The sequence below is a fragment of the Artemia franciscana genome, unplaced genomic scaffold, assembly GCF_032884065.1.
Source record: "Artemia franciscana unplaced genomic scaffold, ASM3288406v1 PGA_scaffold_237, whole genome shotgun sequence".
NCBI lineage: Eukaryota > Metazoa > Arthropoda > Branchiopoda > Anostraca > Artemiidae > Artemia > Artemia franciscana.
The window spans coordinates 39,442-60,219 of record NW_027062652.1 but is presented as its reverse complement, the minus strand read 5'-3'; the positions used below and the strand labels follow the sequence as shown (position 1 = coordinate 60,219).

The following is a 20,778-nucleotide window of genomic DNA, read 5'->3' as shown; positions in this document are numbered from 1 at the left end:
TTAAAATGACTGATGAACTTACAATGGCAAAAGCCGATGAAGATGCTCAAAGAGTCTATGCCAAAAAACTTGCTGCTGATAGAGAAAGTCAGAAAAGAAAGCGTGCCGAGGAATCAAAAGAACAGCAAGGAAACAGGCTTGAGGCTAAAGAACGCAAAACCGCGCAGTTAGATGAAGATCCACCTGGACAGCGAGAGTCAAAACATATCAAAACTGAAAATGATAGAAATGATGATTGGGTTTGTGATCTTGACTTGGATAAGGTCATCAATGCCTAACAGATTTTAGTTAAAAAAACAAAGGTTCGGCGATATGTATTTCATAGTGAAGCTGAAAAATAAAGAAGAAAAAGAAAACTGAAAAAAGAAAAAATGTAAAAAACTAAAAAATACTAAAAAGAAAAAACACTCAAAGAGAAATTACAGACCGGGACACAAATGACGACCGGGACAGAGGGAATATAAATAACGACCGGGACACTCAAAGAGAAATTACAGACTGGGATACCGGGACACAAATGACGACGGGGACACAGGCAATATAAATGACGACCAGGACACAGGTATTTAAGAATTTCGTTCAAAGACAAATTTTTAATTGTAAGAAGACCGTTGAAAGAGAAATTTCTAATTGTAAAATGACTGAAGAACCTACAATGGCAACACCCGAGGAAGCTGCTCAAACCGAATGTATTCACGCCGAAGTAGCTGAGTTGGTAAAGCGTTATGTTTCAGGTTCTAGGTCCGAGAGGCTCAAGGTTTGAACCTTGGCTTTAGCATTAATACAAAAGAAGAAAAAAACTAAAAAAGGTAAAAAACTATATATATATATATATATATATATATATATATATATATATATATATATATATATATATATATATATATATATATATTCACAGGTGGGACATAGGGACACAACTACAATGGCGCGTAACTAATATGGCGCGTAACGACTTACGCGCGCGGGGGGGCTTGGGGGGGGGCGAAGGGCCCCCACCAACTAGCTGTTGGGGTGGCGCTTCGCGCCACCCCAACACCTAGTCTATATATAAAAATAAGTTGTTTGTGGGTTATGTCTGTCTGTCACAGGAGGATATATAAATGACGATGGAGACACAGGGAATGTTTGATTAGCAATCACCATCAACAAAACTCAATTGCAATCATTAGAATAATGAGGTATAGATCTGAATACGGATTGTTCAAGAGTCGGTGAACCTGTAGTGGGACACAGGGACACAACTACAATGGCACGTAACACGCTGCACGTTGCAGCTGATAGAGAAAGTAAGAAAAGAAAGCGTGCCGAGGAATCACAAGAACAGCAAGAAAACAGGCTTGCGGCTAAAGAACGCAAAACCGCGCAGTTAGATGAAAATCCACCTGGAAAGCGAGAGTCAAAACATATCAAAACTGAAAATGATAGCGATGATGATTGGGTTTGGGATTTTGACTTGGATAAGGTCATCAATGCCTACCAGATTTAAGTTAAAAAACAAAGGTTCGGCGATATGTACTTCATAGTGACGCTGAAAAATAAAGAAGAAAAAAACTGAAAAAATATAAAAACTAAAAAAAAACTAAATAGAAAAAACACTCAAAGATAAATTACAGACCGGGACACAAATGACGACCGACACAGAGGGAATATAAATGACGACCAGGAACCTCAAAGAAAAATTACAGACTGGGACACCCGGACACAAATCACGACCGGGAATATAAATGACGACCGGGACGCAGGGACACAACAACGACGGGGACGCCGGGGGCACAGGCGGGATATATAATTGACGACTGAGACACAGGGAGGGAAGAATGTTGTATATTCGCATGTTTTACGTAGTTAAAAATATATATTTATCACAGGTGGGACACAGGGAAACAGCTACAATGGCGCGTAACTAATATGGCGCGTAACAACTTACGCGCGCGGGGGGGGGCTTGGGGGGGCGCGAAGCGCCACCCCAACAGCTAGTTTTTATATATATAGATAGATAGATAGATTTTTGAAGTTACCAGTTTTTTACTCTTTAAGAAATTCAATCTCTTTTAATACTGTGTCTTTTCAAAGATATTTGATTATCCAAGCAAGCCGATTAACAGACAAAGTGTAACAGACATAACAGACAGACAACTTATTTTTATATATATAGATATAGATATTTATATATATAGATTTTCATCTGAACGTATTTGAAAAATAATTTATAATAAGCCGAAATAGCTCAGATGGAGAGCGTTAGACCGAAGATCTAAAGGTCCCTGGTTCGATCCCAGGTTTCGGCAAATTTTTTTGCTTCCTTTTGTCTTTAACCAAACTTTGTGATAAGTACCACATTTGCCAAAATCACATAATAAATAATATCACAGTAGTGAAATAAGTCAAATTTTAAAGAACTGTATAAGAAAAATGAAACTTCTACCAAAAAGATAGACCTTGCAACGTGCATTAAAGATTTTAGAAAATAACTGCTAAGTCCCAGTGACATCAAATGCAAACCCCCTCAACAAAAAAAATACATACAACTTATTTTTATGTATATAGCAGATAGTGTAACAGACATACAACTTATGTAACAGACATACAACTTATTTTATATAGATTATTTTCATCAGAACGTATTTGAAAAACAGTTTTTAATAAGCCAAGATAGCTTAGATGGGAGAGCGTTAGACTGAAGATCTAAAGGCCCTGGCTCGATCCCGGGTTTCGGCAAATTTTTTTGCTTCCTTTTGTCTTTAACCAGACTTTGTGATAAGCACCACATTTGCTAAAATCACATAATAAATAATATCACAGTAGCGAAATAAGTCAAATTTTAAAGAACTGTATAAGAAAAATGAAACTTCTATCTGGAATATTAATAGGAAGCCGATTTCACTTCAAAGAAATAATTTATCAATAAACCAAAATGGTTTTCAACCGAAATTGACAATTGAAGTGAATTGGTTCAAAATCCATAGTGGCATTTGATCAAAGCTAGAAAATTTGATACACACAATTCTAAACAAACAATTTCTGATAAATGTTGTCATATTATTTTTGAGTTGGTTGAACCTGATCTTGCCAATTTAACGTGCATTAAAGATTTTAGAAAATAACTGCTAAGTCCCAGTGACGTCCTATGCAAACCCCCTCAACACAAAAATACATACAACTTATTTTTATGTATATAGAAGATAGTGTAACAGACATACAACTTATGTAACAGACATACAACTTATTTTTATATATAGATTATTTTCATCAGAAAGTATTTGAAAAAAAGTTTTTAATAGGCCGAAATAGCTTAAATGAGAGAGCGTTAGACTGAAGCTCTAAAGGCCCTGGTTCGTTCCCGGGTTTTGGCAATTTTTTTCGCTTCCTTTTCTCTTTAACAAGACTTTGTGATAAGCACCACATTTGCTAAAATCACATAATAAATAATATCACAGTTGCGAAATAAGTGACAGTTTAAAGAACTGTATAAGAACAATGAAACTTCCATCTGAAATATTAATAGGAAGCCGATTTCACTTCAAAGAAATAATTTATCAATAAACCAAAATTGTTTTCAACCGAAATTGACAATTGAAGTGAATTTGTTCAAAATTCCATAGTGGCATTTGATCAAAGCAAGAAAATTTGATACACACAATTCTAAACAAACAATTTCCGATAAATGTTGTCGTATTATTTTTGAGTTGGTTGAACCTGATCTTGCCAATTTAACGTGCATTAAAGATTTTAGAACATAACTGCTAAGTCCCAGTGACGTCATATGCAAACCCCCTCAACACAAAAATACATACAACTTATTTTTATGTATATAGAAGATAGTGTAACAGACATACAACTTATGTAACAGACATACAACTTATTTTTATATATAGATTATTTTCATCAGAACGTATTTGAAAAACAATTTTTAATAGGCCGAAATAGCTTAGATGGGAGAGCGTTAGACTGAAGCTCTAAAGGCCCTGGTTCGATCCCGGGTTTCGGCAAATTTTTTCGCTTCCTTTTGTCTTTAACCAGACTTTGTGATAAGCACCACATTTGCTAAAATCACATAATAAATAATATCACAGTAGCGAAATAAGTCACATTTTAAAGAACTGTATAAGATCAATGAAACTTCCATCTGAAATATTAATAGGAAGCCGATTTCACTTCAAAGAAATAATTGATCAATAAACCAATATTGTTTTCAACCGAAACTGACAATTGAAGTGAATTTGTTCAAAATTCCAGAGTGGCATTTGATCAAAGCTAGAAAATTTGATACACGCAATTCTAAACAAACAATTTCTGATAAATGTTGTCCTATTATTTTTGAGTTGGTTGAACCTGATCTTGCCAATTTAACGTGCATTAAAGATTTTAGAACATAACTGCTAAGTCCCAGTGACGTCATATGCAAACCCCCTCAACACAAAAATACATACAACTTATTTTTATGTATATAGAAGATAGTGTAACAGACATACAACTTAGGTAACAGACATACAACTTATTTTTATATATAGGTTATTTTCATCAGAACGTATTTGAAAAACAGGAAGCCGATTTCACTTCAAAGAAATAATTTATCAATAAACCAAAATGGTTTTCAACCGAAATTGACAATTGAAGTGAATTGGTTCAAAATCCATAGTGGCATTTGATCAAAGCTAGAAAATTTGATACACACAATTCTAAACAAACAATTTCTGATAAATGTTGTCATATTATTTTTGAGTTGGTTGAACCTGATCTTGCCAATTTAACGTGCATTAAAGATTTTAGAAATTGACTGCTAAGTCCCAGTGACGTCATATGCAAACCCCCTCAACACAAAAAAACATACAACTTATTTTTATGTATATAGAAGATAGTGTAACAGACATACAACTTATGTAACAGACATTAAACTTATTTTTATATATAGACTAGTTGGTGGGGGCGCTTCGCGCCCCCCCCCCCCAAGCCCCCCCGCGCGCGTAAGTCATTACGCGCCATATTAGTTACGCGCCATTGTAGTTGTGTCCCTATGTCCCACCTGTTAGCTTTTTAGCTTTTTTAGTTTTTTATTAGTTTTTAGTTTTTTTTTTTTAGTTTTTTTGTAGTTTTTACCTTTTTTTAGTTTTTAATTTTTTTTTACTTATGTCCTGGTCGTCATTTATACTCCCTGTGTCCCGGTCGTCATTTGTGTCCCGGTGCTTTGTTGATGGTGATTGCTAATCGAACATTCCTTGTGTCCCGGTCGTCATTTATATTCCCTATGCCTATGTGCCGGTGTCCCGGTCGTCATTTGTGTCCCGATGTCCCGGTCTGTAATTTCGTCAGTCGAAAACATGACGTCAATCGACACAGAAACATGACGTCACCTGACAGATCCACAGACAGACAAATTATTTTTATATATCTACTAGCTGTTGGGGTGGCGCTTCGCGCCACCCCAACACCTAGTTGGTGGGGGCGCTTCGCCCCCCCCCAAGCCCCCCCGCGCGCGTAAGTCGTTACGAGCCATAATTGTTACGTGCCATTGTTTTTTGTCCCTATGTCCCACCTGTGAATATAGATATATATATATATATATATATATATATATATATATATATATATATATATATATATATATATATATATATATATATATATATCTATATCAGATTTATCAGAAATTGTTAGTTTAGAATTTTGTGTATCAAATTTTATAGCTTTGATCAAATGCCACTATGGAATTTTGAACAAATTCACTTCAATTGTCAATTTCGGTTGAAAACAATTTTGGTTTATTGATAAATTATTTCTTTGAAGTGAAATCGGCTTCCTATTAATATTTCAGATGGAAGTTTCATTGTTCTTATACAGTTCTTTAAAATGTGACTTATTTTGCTACTGTGATATTATTTATTATGTGATTTTAGCAAATGTGGTGCTTATCACAAAGTCTGATTAAAGAGAAAAGGAAGCGAAAAAATTTGCCGAAACCCGGGATCGAACCAGGGCCTTTAGAGCTTCAGTCTAACGCTCTCCCATCTAAGCTATTTCGGCCTATTAAAAACTGTTTTTCAAATACGTTCTGATGAAAATAATCTATATATAAAAATAAGTTGTATGTCTGTTACACTATCTTCTATATAAATAAAAATAAGTTGTATGTATTTTTGTGTTGAGGGGATTTGCATATGACGTCACTGGGACTTAGCAGTTATGTTCTAAAATCTTTAATGCACCTTAAATTGGCAAGATCAGGTGCAACCAACTCAAAAATATTACGACAACATTTATCAGAAAAAGTTTGTTTAGAATTGTGTGTATCAAATTTTCTTGCTTTGATCAAATGCCACTATGGAATTTTGAACAAATTCACTTCAATTGTCAATTTCGGTTGAAAACAATTTTGGTTTATTGATAAATTATTTCTTTGAAGTGAAATCGGCTTCCTATTAATATTTCAGATGGAAGTTTCATTGTTCTTATACAGTTCTTTAAACTGTCACTTATTTCGCAACTGTGATATTATTTATTATGTGATTTTAGCAAATGTGGTGCTTATCACAAAGTCTTGTTAAAGAGAAAAGGAAGCGAAAAAAATTGCCAAAACCCGGGAACGAACCAGGGCCTTTAGAGCTTCAGTCTAACGCTCTCTCATTTAAGCTATTTCGGCCTATTAAAAACTTTTTTTCAAATACTTTCTGATGAAAATAATCTATATATAAAAATAAGTTGTATGTCTGTTACATAAGTTGTATGTCTGTTACACTATCTTCTATATACATAAAAATAAGTTGTATGTATTTTTGTGTTGAGGGGGTTTGCATAGGACGTCACTGGGACTTGGCAGTTATTTTCTAAAATCTTTAATGCACGTTAAATTGGCAAGATCAGGTTCAACCAACTCAAAAATAATATGACAACATTTATCAGAAATTGTTTGTTTAGAATTGTGTGTATCAAATTTTCTAGCTTTGATCAAATGCCACTATGGATTTTGAACCAATTCACTTCAATTGTCAATTTCGGTTGAAAACCATTTTGGTTTATTGATAAATTATTTCTTTGAAGTGAAATCGGCTTCCTATTAATATTCCAGATAGAAGTTTCATTTTTCTTATACAGTTCTTTAAAATTTGACTTATTTCGCTACTGTGATATTATTTATTATGTGATTTTAGCAAATGTGGTGCTTATCACAAAGTCTGGTTAAAGACAAAAGGAAGCAAAAAAATTTGCCGAAACCCGGGATCGAGCCAGGGCCTTTAGATCTTCAGTCTAACGCTCTCCCATCTAAGCTATCTTGGCTTATTAAAAACTGTTTTTCAAATACGTTCTGATGAAAATAATCTATATAAAATAAGTTGTATGTCTGTTACATAAGTTGTATGTCTGTTACACTATCTGCTATATACATAAAAATAAGTTGTATGTATTTTTTTTGTTGAGGGGGTTTGCATTTGATGTCACTGGGACTTAGCAGTTATTTTCTAAAATCTTTAATGCACGTTGCAAGGTCTATCTTTTTGGTAGAAGTTTCATTTTTCTTATACAGTTCTTTAAAATTTGACTTATTTCACTACTGTGATATTATTTATTATGTGATTTTGGCAAATGTGGTACTTATCACAAAGTTTGGTTAAAGACAAAAGGAAGCAAAAAAATTTGCCGAAACCTGGGATCGAACCAGGGACCTTTAGATCTTCGGTCTAACGCTCTCCATCTGAGCTATTTCGGCTTATTATAAATTATTTTTCAAATACGTTCAGATGAAAATCATCTATATCTATATATATAAAAATAAGTTGTCTGTCTGTTATGTCTGTTACACTTTGTCTGTTAATCGGCTTGCTTGAATAATCAAATATCTTTGAAAAGACACAGTATTAAAAGAGATTGAATTTCTTAAAGAGTAAAAAACTGGTAACTTCAAAAATCTATCTATCTATCTATATATATAAAAACTAGCTGTTGGGGTGGCGCTTCGCGCCCCCCCAAGCCCCCCCCCCCCGCGCGCGTAAGTCGTTACGCGCCATATTAGTTACGCGCCATTGTAGCTGTTTCCCTGTGTCCCACCTGTGATAAATATATATTTTTAACTACGTAAAACATGCGAATATACAACATTCTTCCCTCCCTGTGTCTCAGTCGTCAATTATATATCCCGCCTGTGCCCCCGGCGTCCCCGTTGTTGTTGTGTCCCTGCGTCCCGGTCGTCATTTATATTCCCGGTCGTGATTTGTGTCCGGGTGTCCCAGTCTGTAATTTTTCTTTGAGGTTCCTGGTCGTCATTTATATTCCCTCTGTGTCGGTCGTCATTTGTGTCCCGGTCTGTAATTTATCTTTGAGTGTTTTTTCTATTTAGTTTTTTTTTAGTTTTTTATATTTTTTCAGTTTTTTTCTTCTTTATTTTTCAGCGTCACTATGAAGTACATATCGCCGAACCTTTGTTTTTTAACTTAAATCTGGTAGGCATTGATGACCTTATCCAAGTCAAAATCCCAAACCCAATCATCATCGCTATCATTTTCAGTTTTGATATGTTTTGACTCTCGCTTTCCAGGTGGATTTTCATCTAACTGCGCGGTTTTGTGTTCTTTAGCCGCAAGCCTGTTTTCTTGCTGTTCTTGTGATTCCTCGGCACGCTTTCTTTTCTTACTTTCTCTATCAGCTGCAACGTGCAGCGTGTTACGTGCCATTGTAGTTGTGTCCCTGTGTCCCACTACAGGTTCACCGACTCTTGAACAATCCGTATTCAGATCTATACCTCATTATTCTAATGATTGCACTTGAGTTTTGTTGATGGTGATTGCTAATCAAACATTCCCTGTGTCTCCATCGTCATTTATATATCCCCCTGTGACAGACAGACATAACCCACAAACAACTTATTTTTATATATAGACTAGGTGTTGGGGTGGCGCGAATCGCCACCCCAACAGCTAGTTGGTGGGGGCCCTTCGCCCCCCCAAGCCCCCCCGCGCGCGTAAGTCGTTACGCGCCATATTAGTTACGCGCCATTGTAGTTGTGTCCCTATGTCCCACCTGTGATATATATATATATATATATATATATATATATATATATATATATATATATATATATATATATATATATATATGTATATATATATATTAGTTTTTTACCTTTTTTAGTTTTTTTCTTCTTTTGTATTAATGCTAAAGCCAAGGTTCAAACCTTGAGCCTCTCGGACCTAGAACCTGAAACATAACGCTTTACCAACTCAGCTACTTCGGCGTGAATACATTCGTTTTGAGCAGCTTCCTCGGGTGTTGCCATTGTAGGTTCTTCAGTCATTTTACAATTAGAAATTTCTCTTTCAACGGTCTTCTTACAATTAAAAATTTGTCTTTGAACGAAATTCTTAAATACCTGTGTCCTGGTCGTCATTTATATTGCCTGTGTCCCCGTCGTCATTTGTGTCCCGGTATCCCAGTCTGTAATTTCTCTTTGAGTGTCCCGGTCGTTATTTATATTCCCTCTGTCCCGGTCGTCATTTGTGTCCCGGTCTGTAATTTCTCTTTGAGTGTTTTTTCTTTTTAGTATTTTTTAGTTTTTTACATTTTTTCTTTTTTCAGTTTTCTTTTTCTTCTTTATTTTTCAGCTTCACTATGAAATACATATCGCCGAACCTTTGTTTTTTTAACTAAAATCTGGTAGGCATTGATGACCTTATCCAAGTCAAGATCACAAACCCAATTATCATTTCTATCATTTTCAGTTTTGATATGTTTTGACTCTCGCTGTCCAGGTGGATCTTCATCTAACTGCGCGGTTTTGCGTTCTTTAGCCTCAAGCCTGTTTCCTTGCTGTTCTTTTGATTCCTCGGCACGCTTTCTTTTCTGACTTTCTCTATCAGCAGCAAGTTTTTTGGCATAGACTCTTTGAGCATCTTCATCGGCTTTTGCCATTGTAAGTTCATCAGTCATTTTAAACTTAAACATTAATAGATTTCTACGTGAACATATATGTCTTAAATATCTTTAATGACGTCACCGTCATAGCAAAAATGACGACAACTAACTTCATGACGCCAGTCGACACAGAAACATGACGTCACCTGATCCACAGACACACAACTTATTTTTATATATATAGGTATATATAATTCTAAAATTGTCAGGTAATTTTCTATTTTGAAATAAAAACTAAAAATTATTGCTCAGACAACATAAATATTTTTGATATTTACATAATAGCTTTAGTGGTTCTGGACTGAAAACTAAATATGCTAATCAATTGGGAATTTCAATCTTTTAGGTTGAAAAGGCAGATCCATTGGAATCATGAGAATGCGTGGAATAAGAAAAGCCTCACCCTCAAAAGGCCCTGTCAAGATTGTTGCCTCTATTACATTATAACAGACATAACACGTCATTTGTGTCCCGGTCTGTAGTTTCGTTAGTCGACAAACATGACGTCAGACGACAAACAACTTCATGACGACATACAGCTCAATCCTTATAATGACGTCAGTCGACAAACATGACGTCAGTCGACACACAAACATGACATCAGTCGACAGACAGACAAACAACTTATTTTTATATATATATAGATTTGACAGACTGACATACAGACATACATAAGACAGACAGACAGACAGACATAACCCAAAAACAACTTATCTTTATATATAGATTTTATATATATAGATAAGTTGTCTGTGGGTTATGTCTGTTACACTTTGTCTGTTAATCGGCTTGCTTGAATAATCAAATATCTTTGAAAAGACAACAGTATTAAAAGAGATTGAATTTCTTAAAGAGTAAAAAACTGGTAACTTCAAAAATCTATCTATCTATATATATAAAAATAAGTTGGCTGTCTGTTATGTCTGTTACACTTTGACTGTTAATCGGCTTGCTTGAATAATCAAATATCTTTGAAAAGATAACAGTATTAAAAGAGATTGAATTTCTTAGAGAGTAAAAAACTGGTAACTTCAAAAATCTATCTATCTATATATATATATATAGAAATAAGTTGTCTGTCTGTTATATCTGTTATACTTTGTCTGTTAATCTATATATATAAATATAAGTTGTCTGTCTGTTATGTCTGTTACACTTTGGCTGTTCATCGGCTTGCTTGAATAATCAAATATCTTTGAAAAGACAACAGTATTAAAAGAGATTGAATTTCTTAAAGAGTAAAAAACTGGTAACTTCAAAAAGCTATCGATCTATATATATAAAAATAAGTTGTCTGTCTGTTATGTCGTATACACTTTGTCTGTTAATCGGCCTGCTTGAATAATCAAATATCTTTGAAAAGACAACATTATTAAAAGAGATTGAATTTCTTAAAGAGTAAAAAACTGGTAACTTCAAAAATCTATCTATCTATATCTATCTATATATATAAAATTAAGTTGTCTGTCTGTTATGTCTGTTACACTTTGTCTGTTAATCCACTTGCTTGAATAATCAAATATCTTTGAAAAGACAACAGTATTAAAAGAGATTGAATTTCTTAAAGAGTAAAAAACTGGTAACTTCAAAAATCTATCTATCTATGTATATATATAAAAATAAGTTGTCTGTGGGTTATGTCTGTTACACTTTGTCTGTTAATCGGCTTGCTTGAATAATCAAATATCTTTGAAAAGACAAAACTATTAAAAGAGATTGAATTTCTTAAAGAGTAAAAAACTGGTAACTTCAAAAATCTATGTATCTATATGTATAAAAATAAGTTGTCTGTCTGTTATGTCTGTTACACTTTGTCTGTTAATCGGCTTGCTTGAATAATCAAATATCTTTGAAAAAATAAAAAAGCTAAAAAACTAAAAAAAAGAAAAAAATTAAAGCATGTTTGTTTTTTTGTATGTTTGAGGGTATGCACATGACATCTGACGAATAAAGAAGAAAATGAAAACTAAAAAAGAAGAAAAAGGTAAAAAACTAAAAAGAAAAAAGCTAAGAGCTATGAAACTAAAAAAAAGAAAAAGCTAAAAAAGAAAACAAATCAGTAAAAGGAAGAAACTAAAAAAAAGAAAAACTAAAAAAGAAAAAAAACTAAGAAAAGACAGAACTAAAAAAACAAAAAAAATAACAAAAAAGAAACTATATCTATATATATATATATATATAAATAAGTTGTATAAATGCATGTTTGTTTGTTTGTGGGTTTGCATCATTATAAGATGACACTACAGACCGGGACACCGGGACACAAATGATGATCGGGACACAGGGAATATAAATGACGACCGGGACACTAAAAGAGAAATTAGAGACCGGGACACCGGGGCACAAATGACGACCGGGACAACGGGACAGAGGGAATATAAATGAAAACCGGGACAGTCAAAGAGAAATTACTGACTGGGATACCAGGACAAAAATGACGACCCGGACACAAATGACGCCCGGGACACAAATGACGACTGGGACACTGGGAATATAAATGACGACCAGGACACAGGGAAACAAATATAACGGGAACGCCGGGGGCAAAGGGGGATATATAAATGACGACGGGGACACAGGGAATGTTCGATTAGCAATCACCATCAACAAAGCTCAAGGGCAATCGTTATAAAAATGCGGTATAGATCTGAATACGAATTGTTTTCTCATGAACAATTATATGTTGCATGTTCAAGAGTCGGTAAACCTGACAATCTATTTATATGGACAGACAATGGGACAGCAAAGAATTTTTTATATTTGAAAGTTTTAAGTAGTTAGGAATATATATATATATAGGAATATATATATATATATATATACTAGCTGTTGGGGTGGCGCTTCGCGCCACCCCAACACCTAGTTGGTGGGGCGCTTCGCGCCCCCCCGCGCGCGTAAGTCGTTACGCGCCATATTAGTTACGCGCCATTGTAGCTGTGTCCTTGTGTCCCAGCTGTGAATAGAGATAGATATAAATATATATTTTTAACTACGTAAAACATGCGAATATACAACATTCTTCGCTGTCCCATTGTCTGTGCATATAAATAGCATTTATATTCCCTGTGTCCCGGTCGTCATTTGTGTCCTGGTGTCCCAGTTTGTAATTTCTCTTTGAGTGTCCCGGTCGTCATTTATATTCCCTGTGTCCCAGTGTCCCGGTCGTCATTTGTGTCCCGGTGTCCCAGTCTGTAATTTTTATTCAAACAATCTCTGTGTCTCAGTCGTCAATTATATATCCCGCCTGTGCCCCCGGCGTCCCCGTTGTAGTTGTGTCCCTGCGTCCCGGTCGTCATTTATATTCCCGGTTGTGATTTGTGTCAGGGTGTCCCAGTCTGTAATTTTTCTTTGAGGTTCCCGGCCGTCATTTATATTCCCTCTGTGTAGGTCGTCATTTGTTTCCCGGTCTGTAATTTATCTTTGAGTGTTTTTTCTTTTAGTTTTTTTAGTTTTTACATTTTTTCAGTTTTTTTCCTCTTTATTTTTCAGCGTCACTATGAAGTACATATCGCCGAACCTTTGTTTTTTAACTTAAATCTGGTAGGCATTGATGACCTTATCCAAGTCAAAATCCCAAACCCAATCATCATCGCTATCATTTTCAGTTTTGATATGTTTTGACTCTCGCTTTCCAGGTGGGTTTTCATCTAACTGCGCGGTTTCGCGTTCTTTAGCCGCAAGCCTGTTTTCTTGCTGTTCTTGTGATTCCTCGGCACGCTTTCTTTTCTTACTTTCTCTATCAGCTGCAAGCCTGTTTTCTTGCTGTTCTTGTGATTCCTCGGCACGCTTTCTTTTCTTACTTTCTCTATCAGCAGCAAGTTTTTTGGCATAGACTCTTTGAGCAGCTTCCTCGGCTGTTGCCATTGTAGGTTCTTCAGTAGTTTTACAATTAAACATTTTTTCGTGAACGCATGTCTTAAATACCATTAATGACGTCACCGTCATAACAAAAATGACTACAACTAACTTAATGACGTCAGTCGACACAGAAACATGACGTCACCTGACAGACACACAGACAGACAACTTATTTTTATATATATAGATAGATATATATATATATTCGCATGTTTTACGTAGTTAAAAATATATATTTATATCTATCTCTATTCACAGCTGGGACACAGGGACACAGCTACAACGGCGCGTAACTAATATGGCGCGTAACGACTTACGCGCGCGGGGGGGCGCGAAGCGCCCCACCAACTAGGTGTTGGGGTGGCGCGAAGCGCCACCCCAACAGCTAGTATATATATATATATATATTCCTATATATATATATATTCCTAACTACTTAAAACTTTCGAATATAAAAAATTCTTTGCTGTCCCATTGTCTGTCCATATAAATAGATTGTCAGGTTTACCGACTCTTGAACATGCAACATATAATTGTTCATGGGAAAACAATCCGTATTCAGATCTATACCGCATTTTTATAACGATTGCCCTTGAGCTTTGTTGATGGTGATTGCTAATCGAACATTCCCTGTGTCCCCGTCGTCATTTATATATCCCCCTTTGCCCCCGGCGTTCCCGTTATATTTGTTTCCCTGTGTCCTGGTCGTCATTTATATTCCCAGTGTCCCAGTCGTCATTTGTGTCCCGGGCGTCATTTGTGTCCGGGTCGTCATTTTTGTCCTGGTATCCCAGTCAGTAATTTCTCTTTGACTGTCCCGGTTTTCATTTATATTCCCTCTGTCCCGTTGTCCCGGTCGTCATTTGTGTCCCGGTGTCCCGGTCTCTAATTTCTCTTTTAGTGTCCCGGTCGTCATTTATATTCCCTGTGTCCCGATCATCATTCGTGTCCCGGTGTCCCGGTCTGTAGTGTCATCTTATAATGATGCAAACCCACAAACAAACAAACATGCATTTATACAACTTATTTATATATATATATATATATATAGATATAGTTTCTTTTTTGTTATTTTTTTTGTTTTTTTAGTTCTGTCTTTTCTTAGTTTTTTTTCTTTTTTAGTTTTTCTTTTTTTTAGTTTCTTCCTTTTACTGATTTGTTTTCTTTTTTAGCTTTTTCTTTTTTTTAGTTTTATAGCTCTTAGCTTTTTCTTTTTAGTTTTTTACCTTATTCTTCTTTTTTAGTTTTCATTTACTTCTTTATTTTTCAGATGTCATGTGCAAACCCTCAAACATACAAAAAAACAAACATGCTTTAATTTTTTTCTTTTTTTTAGTTTTTTAACTTTTTTATTTTTTCAAAGATATTTGATTATTCAAGCAAGCCGATTAACAGACAACGTGTAACAGACATAACAGACAGACAACTTATTTTTATACATATAGATACATAGATTTTTGAAGTTACCAGTTTTTTACTCTTTAAGAAATTCAATCTCTTTTAATACTTTTGTCTTTTCAAAGATATTTGATTATTCAAGCAAGCCGATTAACAGACAAAGTGTAACAGACATAACCCACAGACAACTTATTTTTATATATATACATAGATAGATAGATTTTTGAAGTTACCAGTTCTTTACTCTTTAAGAAATTCAATCTCTTTTAATACTGTTGTCTTTTCAAAGATATTTGATTATTCAAGCAAGCCGATTAACAGACAAAGTGTAACAGACATAACAGACAGACAACTTAATTTTATATATATAGATAGATATAGATAGATAGATTTTTGAAGTTACCAGTTTTTTACTCTTTAAGAAATTCAATCTCTTTTAATACTGTTGTCTTTTCAAAGATATTTGATTATTCAAGCAGGCCGATTAACAGACAAAGTGTATACGACATAACAGACAGACAACTTATTTTTATATATATAGATCGATAGCTTTTTGAAGTTACCAGTTTTTTACTCTTTAAGAAATTCAATCTCTTTTAATACTGTTGTCTTTTCAAAGATATTTGATTATTCAAGCAAGCCGATGAACAGCAAAAGTGTAACAGACATAACAGACAGACAACTTATTTTTATATATATAGATTAACAGACAAAGTATAACAGATATTTCAGACAGACAACTTATTTCTATATATATATATAGATAGATAGATTTTTGAAGTTACCAGTTTTTTACTCTCTAAGAAATTCAATCTCTTTTAATACTGTGGTCTTTTCAAAGATATTTGATTATTCAAGCAAGCCGATTAACAGTCAAAGTGTAACAGACATAACAGACAGCCAACTTATTTTTATATATATAGATAGATAGATTTTTGAAGTTACCAGTTTTTTACTCTTTAAGAAATTCAATCTCTTTTAATACTGTTGTCTTTTCAAAGATATTTGATTATTCAAGCAAGCCGATTAACAGACAAAGTGTAACAGACATAACCCACAGACAACTTATCTATATATATAAAATCTATATATAAAGATAAGTTGTTTTTGGGTTATGTCTGTCTGTCTGTCTGTCTTATGTATGTCTTTATGTCTGTCTGTCAAATCTATATATATATAAAAATAAGTTGTTTGTCTGTCTGTCGACTGACGTCATGTTTGTGTGTCGACTGACGTCATGTTTGTCGACTGACGTCATTATAAGGATTGAGCTGTATGTCGTCATGAAGTTGTTTGTCGTCTGACGTCATGTTTGTCTACTAACGAAACTACAGACCGGGACACCGGGACACAAATGACGTGTTATGTCTGTTATAATGTAATAGAGGCAACAATCTTGACAGGGCCTTTTGAGGGTGAGGCTTTTCTTATTCCACGCATTCTCATGATTCCAATGGATCTGCCTTTTCAACCTAAAAGATTGAAATTCCCAATTTGATTAGCATATTTAGTTTTCAGTCCAGAACCACTAAAGCTATTATGTAAATATCAAAAATATTTATGTTGTCTGAGCAATAATTTTTAGTTTTTATTTCAAAATAGAAAATTACCTGACAATTTTAGAATTATATATATCTATATATATAAAAATAAGTTGTCTGTCTGTGGATCAGGTGACGTCATGTTTCTGTGTCGACTGGCGTCATGAAGTTAGTTGTCGTCATTTTTGCTATGACGGTGACGTCATTAAAGATATTTAAGACATATATGTTCACGTAGAAATCTATTAATGTTTAAGTTTAAAATGACTGATGAACTTACAATGGCAAAAGCCGATGAAGATGCTCAAAGAGTCTATGCCAAAAAACTTGCTGCTGATAGAGAAAGTCAGAAAAGAAAGCGTGCCGAGGAATCAAAAGAACAGCAAGGAAACAGGCTTGAGGCTAAAGAACGCAAAACCGCGCAGTTAGATGAAGATCCACCTGGACAGCGAGAGTCAAAACATATCAAAACTGAAAATGATAGAAATGATTATTGGGTTTGTGATCTTGACTTGGATAAGGTCATCAATGCCTACCAGATTTTAGTTAAAAAAACAAAGGTTCGGCGATATGTATTTCATAGTGAAGCTGAAAAATAAAGAAGAAAAAGAAAACTGAAAAAAGAAAAAATGTAAAAAACTAAAAAATACTAAAAAGAAAAAACACTCAAAGAGAAATTACAGACCGGGACACAAATGACGACCGGGACAGAGGGAATATAAATAACGACCGGGACACTCAAAGAGAAATTACAGACTGGGATACCGGGACACAAATGACGACGGGGACACAGGCAATATAAATGACGACCAGGACACAGGTATTTAAGAATTTCGTTCAAAGACAAATTTTTAATTGTAAGAAGACCGTTGAAAGAGAAATTTCTAATTGTAAAATGACTGAAGAACCTACAATGGCAACACCCGAGGAAGCTGCTCAAAACGAATGTATTCACGCCGAAGTAGCTGAGTTGGTAAAGCGTTATGTTTCAGGTTCTAGGTCCGAGAGGCTCAAGGTTTGAACCTTGGCTTTAGCATTAATACAAAAGAAGAAAAAAACTAAAAAAGGTAAAAAACTTATATATATATATATATATATATATATATATATATATATATATATATATATATATTCACAGGTGGGACATAGGGACACAACTACAATGGCGCGTAACTAATATGGCGCGTAACGACTTACGCGCGCGGGGGGGCTTGGGGGGGGCGAAGGGCCCCCACCATCTAGCTGTTGGGGTGGCGCTTCGCGCCACCCCATCACCTAGTCTATATATAAAAATAAGTTGTTTGTGGGTTATGTCTGTCTGTCACAGGGGGATATATAAATGACGATGGAGACACAGGGAATGTTTGATTAGCAAAACAACAACGGGGACGCCGGGGGCACAGGCGGGATATATAATTGACGACTGAGACACAGGGAGGGAAGAATGTTGTATATTCGCATGTTTTACGTAGTTAAAAATATATATTTATCACAGGTGGGACACAGGGAAACAGCTACAATGGCGCTTAACTAATATGGCGCGTAACGACTTACGCGCGCGGGGGGGGGGGGGGCTTGGGGGGGCGCGAAGCGCCACCCCAACAGCTAGTTTTTATATATATAGATAGATAGATAGATTTTTGAAGTTACCAGTTTTTTACTCTTTAAGAAATTCAATCTCTTTTAATACTGTGTCTTTTCAAAGATATTTGATTATTCAAGCAAGCCGATTAACAGACAAAGTGTAACAGACATAACAGACAGACAACATATTTTTATATATATAGATATAGATATTTATATATATAGATTTTCATCTGAACGTATTTGAAAAATAATTTATAATAAGCCGAAATAGCTCAGATGGAGAGCGTTAGACCGAAGATCTAAAGGTCCCTGGTTCGATCCCAGGTTTCGGCAAATTTTTTTGCTTCCTTTTGTCTTTAACCAAACTTTGTGATAAGTACCACATTTGCCAAAATCACATAATAAATAATATCACAGTAGTGAAATAAGTCAAATTTTAAAGAACTGTATAAGAAAAATGAAACTTCTACCAAAAAGATAGACCTTGCAACGTGCATTAAAGATTTTAGAAAATAACTGCTAAGTCCCAGTGACATCAAATGCAAACCCCCTCAACAAAAAAAATACATACAACTTATTTTTATGTATATAGCAGATAGTGTAACAGACATACAACTTATGTAACAGACATACAACTTATTTTATATAGATTATTTTCATCAGAACGTATTTGAAAAACAGTTTTTAATAAGCCAAGATAGCTTAGATGGGAGAGCGTTAGACTGAAGATCTAAAGGCCCTGGCTCGATCCCGGGTCTCGGCAAATTTTTTTGCTTCCTTTTGTCTTTAACCAGACTTTGTGATAAGCACCACATTTGCTAAAATCACATAATAAATAATATCACAGTAGCAAAATAAGTCAAATTTTAAAGAACTGTATAAGAAAAATGAAACTTCTATCTGGAATATTAATAGGAAGCCGATTTCACTTCAAAGAAATAATTTATCAATAAACCAAAATGGTTTTCAACCGAAATTGACAATTGAAGTGAATTGGTTCAAAATCCATAGTGGCATTTGATCAAAGCTAGAAAATTTGATACACACAATTCTAAACAAACAATTTCTGATAAATGTTGTCATATTATTTTTGAGTTGGTTGAACCTGATCTTGCCAATTTAACTTGCATTAAAGATTTTAGAAAATAACTGCTAAGTCCCAGTGACGTCCTATGCAAACCCCCTCAACACAAAAATACATACAACTTATTTTTATGTATATAGAAGATAGTGTAACAGACATACAACTTATGTAACAGACATACAACTTATTTTTATATATGGATTATTTTCATCAGAAAGTATTTGAAAAAAAGTTTTTAATAGGCCGAAATAGCTTAAATGAGAGAGCGTTAGACTGAAGCTCTAAAGGCCCTGGTTCGTTCCCGGGTTTTGGCATTTTTTTTCGCTTCCTTTTCTCTTTAACAAGACTTTGTGATAAGCACCACATTTGCTAAAATCACATAATAAATAATATCACAGTTGCGAAATAAGTGACAGTTTAAAGAACTGTATAAGAACAATGAAACTTCCATCTGAAATATTAATAGGAAGCCGATTTCACTTCAAAGAAATAATTTATCAATAAACCAAAATTGTTTTCAACCGAAATTGACAATTGAAGTGAATTTGTTCAAAATTCCATAGTGGCATTTGATCAAAGCAAGAAAATTTGATACACACAATTCTAAACAAACATTTTCTGATAAATGTTGTCGTAATATTTTTGAGTTGGTTGAACCTGATCTTGCCAATTTAAGGTGCATTAAAGATTTTAGAACATAACTGCTAAGTCCCAGTGACGTCATATGCAATTCCCCTCAACACAAAAATACATACAACTTATTTTTATTTATATAGAAGATAGTGTAACAGACATACAACTTATTTTTATATATAGATTATTTTCATCAGAACGTATTTGAAAAACAGTTTTTAATAGGCCGAAATAGCTTAGATGGGAGAGCGTTAGACTGAAGCTCTAAAGGCCCTGGTCCGATCCCGGGTTTCGGCAAATTTTTTCGCTTCCTTTTCTCTTTAATCAGACTTTGTGATAAGCACCACATTTGCTAAAATCACATAATAAATAATATCACAGTAGCAAAATAAGTCACATTTTAAAGAACTGTATAAGAACAATGAAACTTCCATCTGAAATATTAATAGGAAGCCGATTTCACTTCAAAGAAATAATTTATCAATAAACCAAAATTGTTTTCAACCGAAATTGACAATTGAAGTGAATTTGTTCAAAATTCCATAGTGGCATTTGATCAAAGCTATAAAATTTGATACACACAATTCTAAACAAACAATTTCTGATAAATGTTGTCGTATTATTTTTGAGTTGGTTGAACCTGATCTTGCCAATTTAACGTGCATTAAAGATTTTAGAAAATAACTGCTAAGTCAACCAACTGCTTTAGAAATAAAATAAGTCTTGCAAACTGCTTTAGAAATAACTGCTAAGTCAACCAACTGTTGGGGTGGC

The 20,778-nt window shown here is 34.5% G+C and overlaps 2 non-coding genes across 2 annotated transcripts; one reads left to right on the top strand and one right to left on the bottom strand.

Annotated features, from left to right (window-relative positions):
• The first annotated feature begins 3,920 nt into the window (after positions 1 to 3,920).
• On the top strand, positions 3,921 to 3,992 carry Trnaf-gaa (transfer RNA phenylalanine (anticodon GAA)). Its single transcript has one exon. It is a non-coding gene; the product is annotated as a tRNA-Phe (tRNA).
• A 1,960-nt stretch (positions 3,993 to 5,952) lies between these two features.
• Positions 5,953 to 6,024, bottom strand: Trnaf-gaa (transfer RNA phenylalanine (anticodon GAA)). The gene has a single exon. It is a non-coding gene; the product is annotated as a tRNA-Phe (tRNA).
• Positions 6,025 to 20,778: the final 14,754 nt, after the last annotated feature.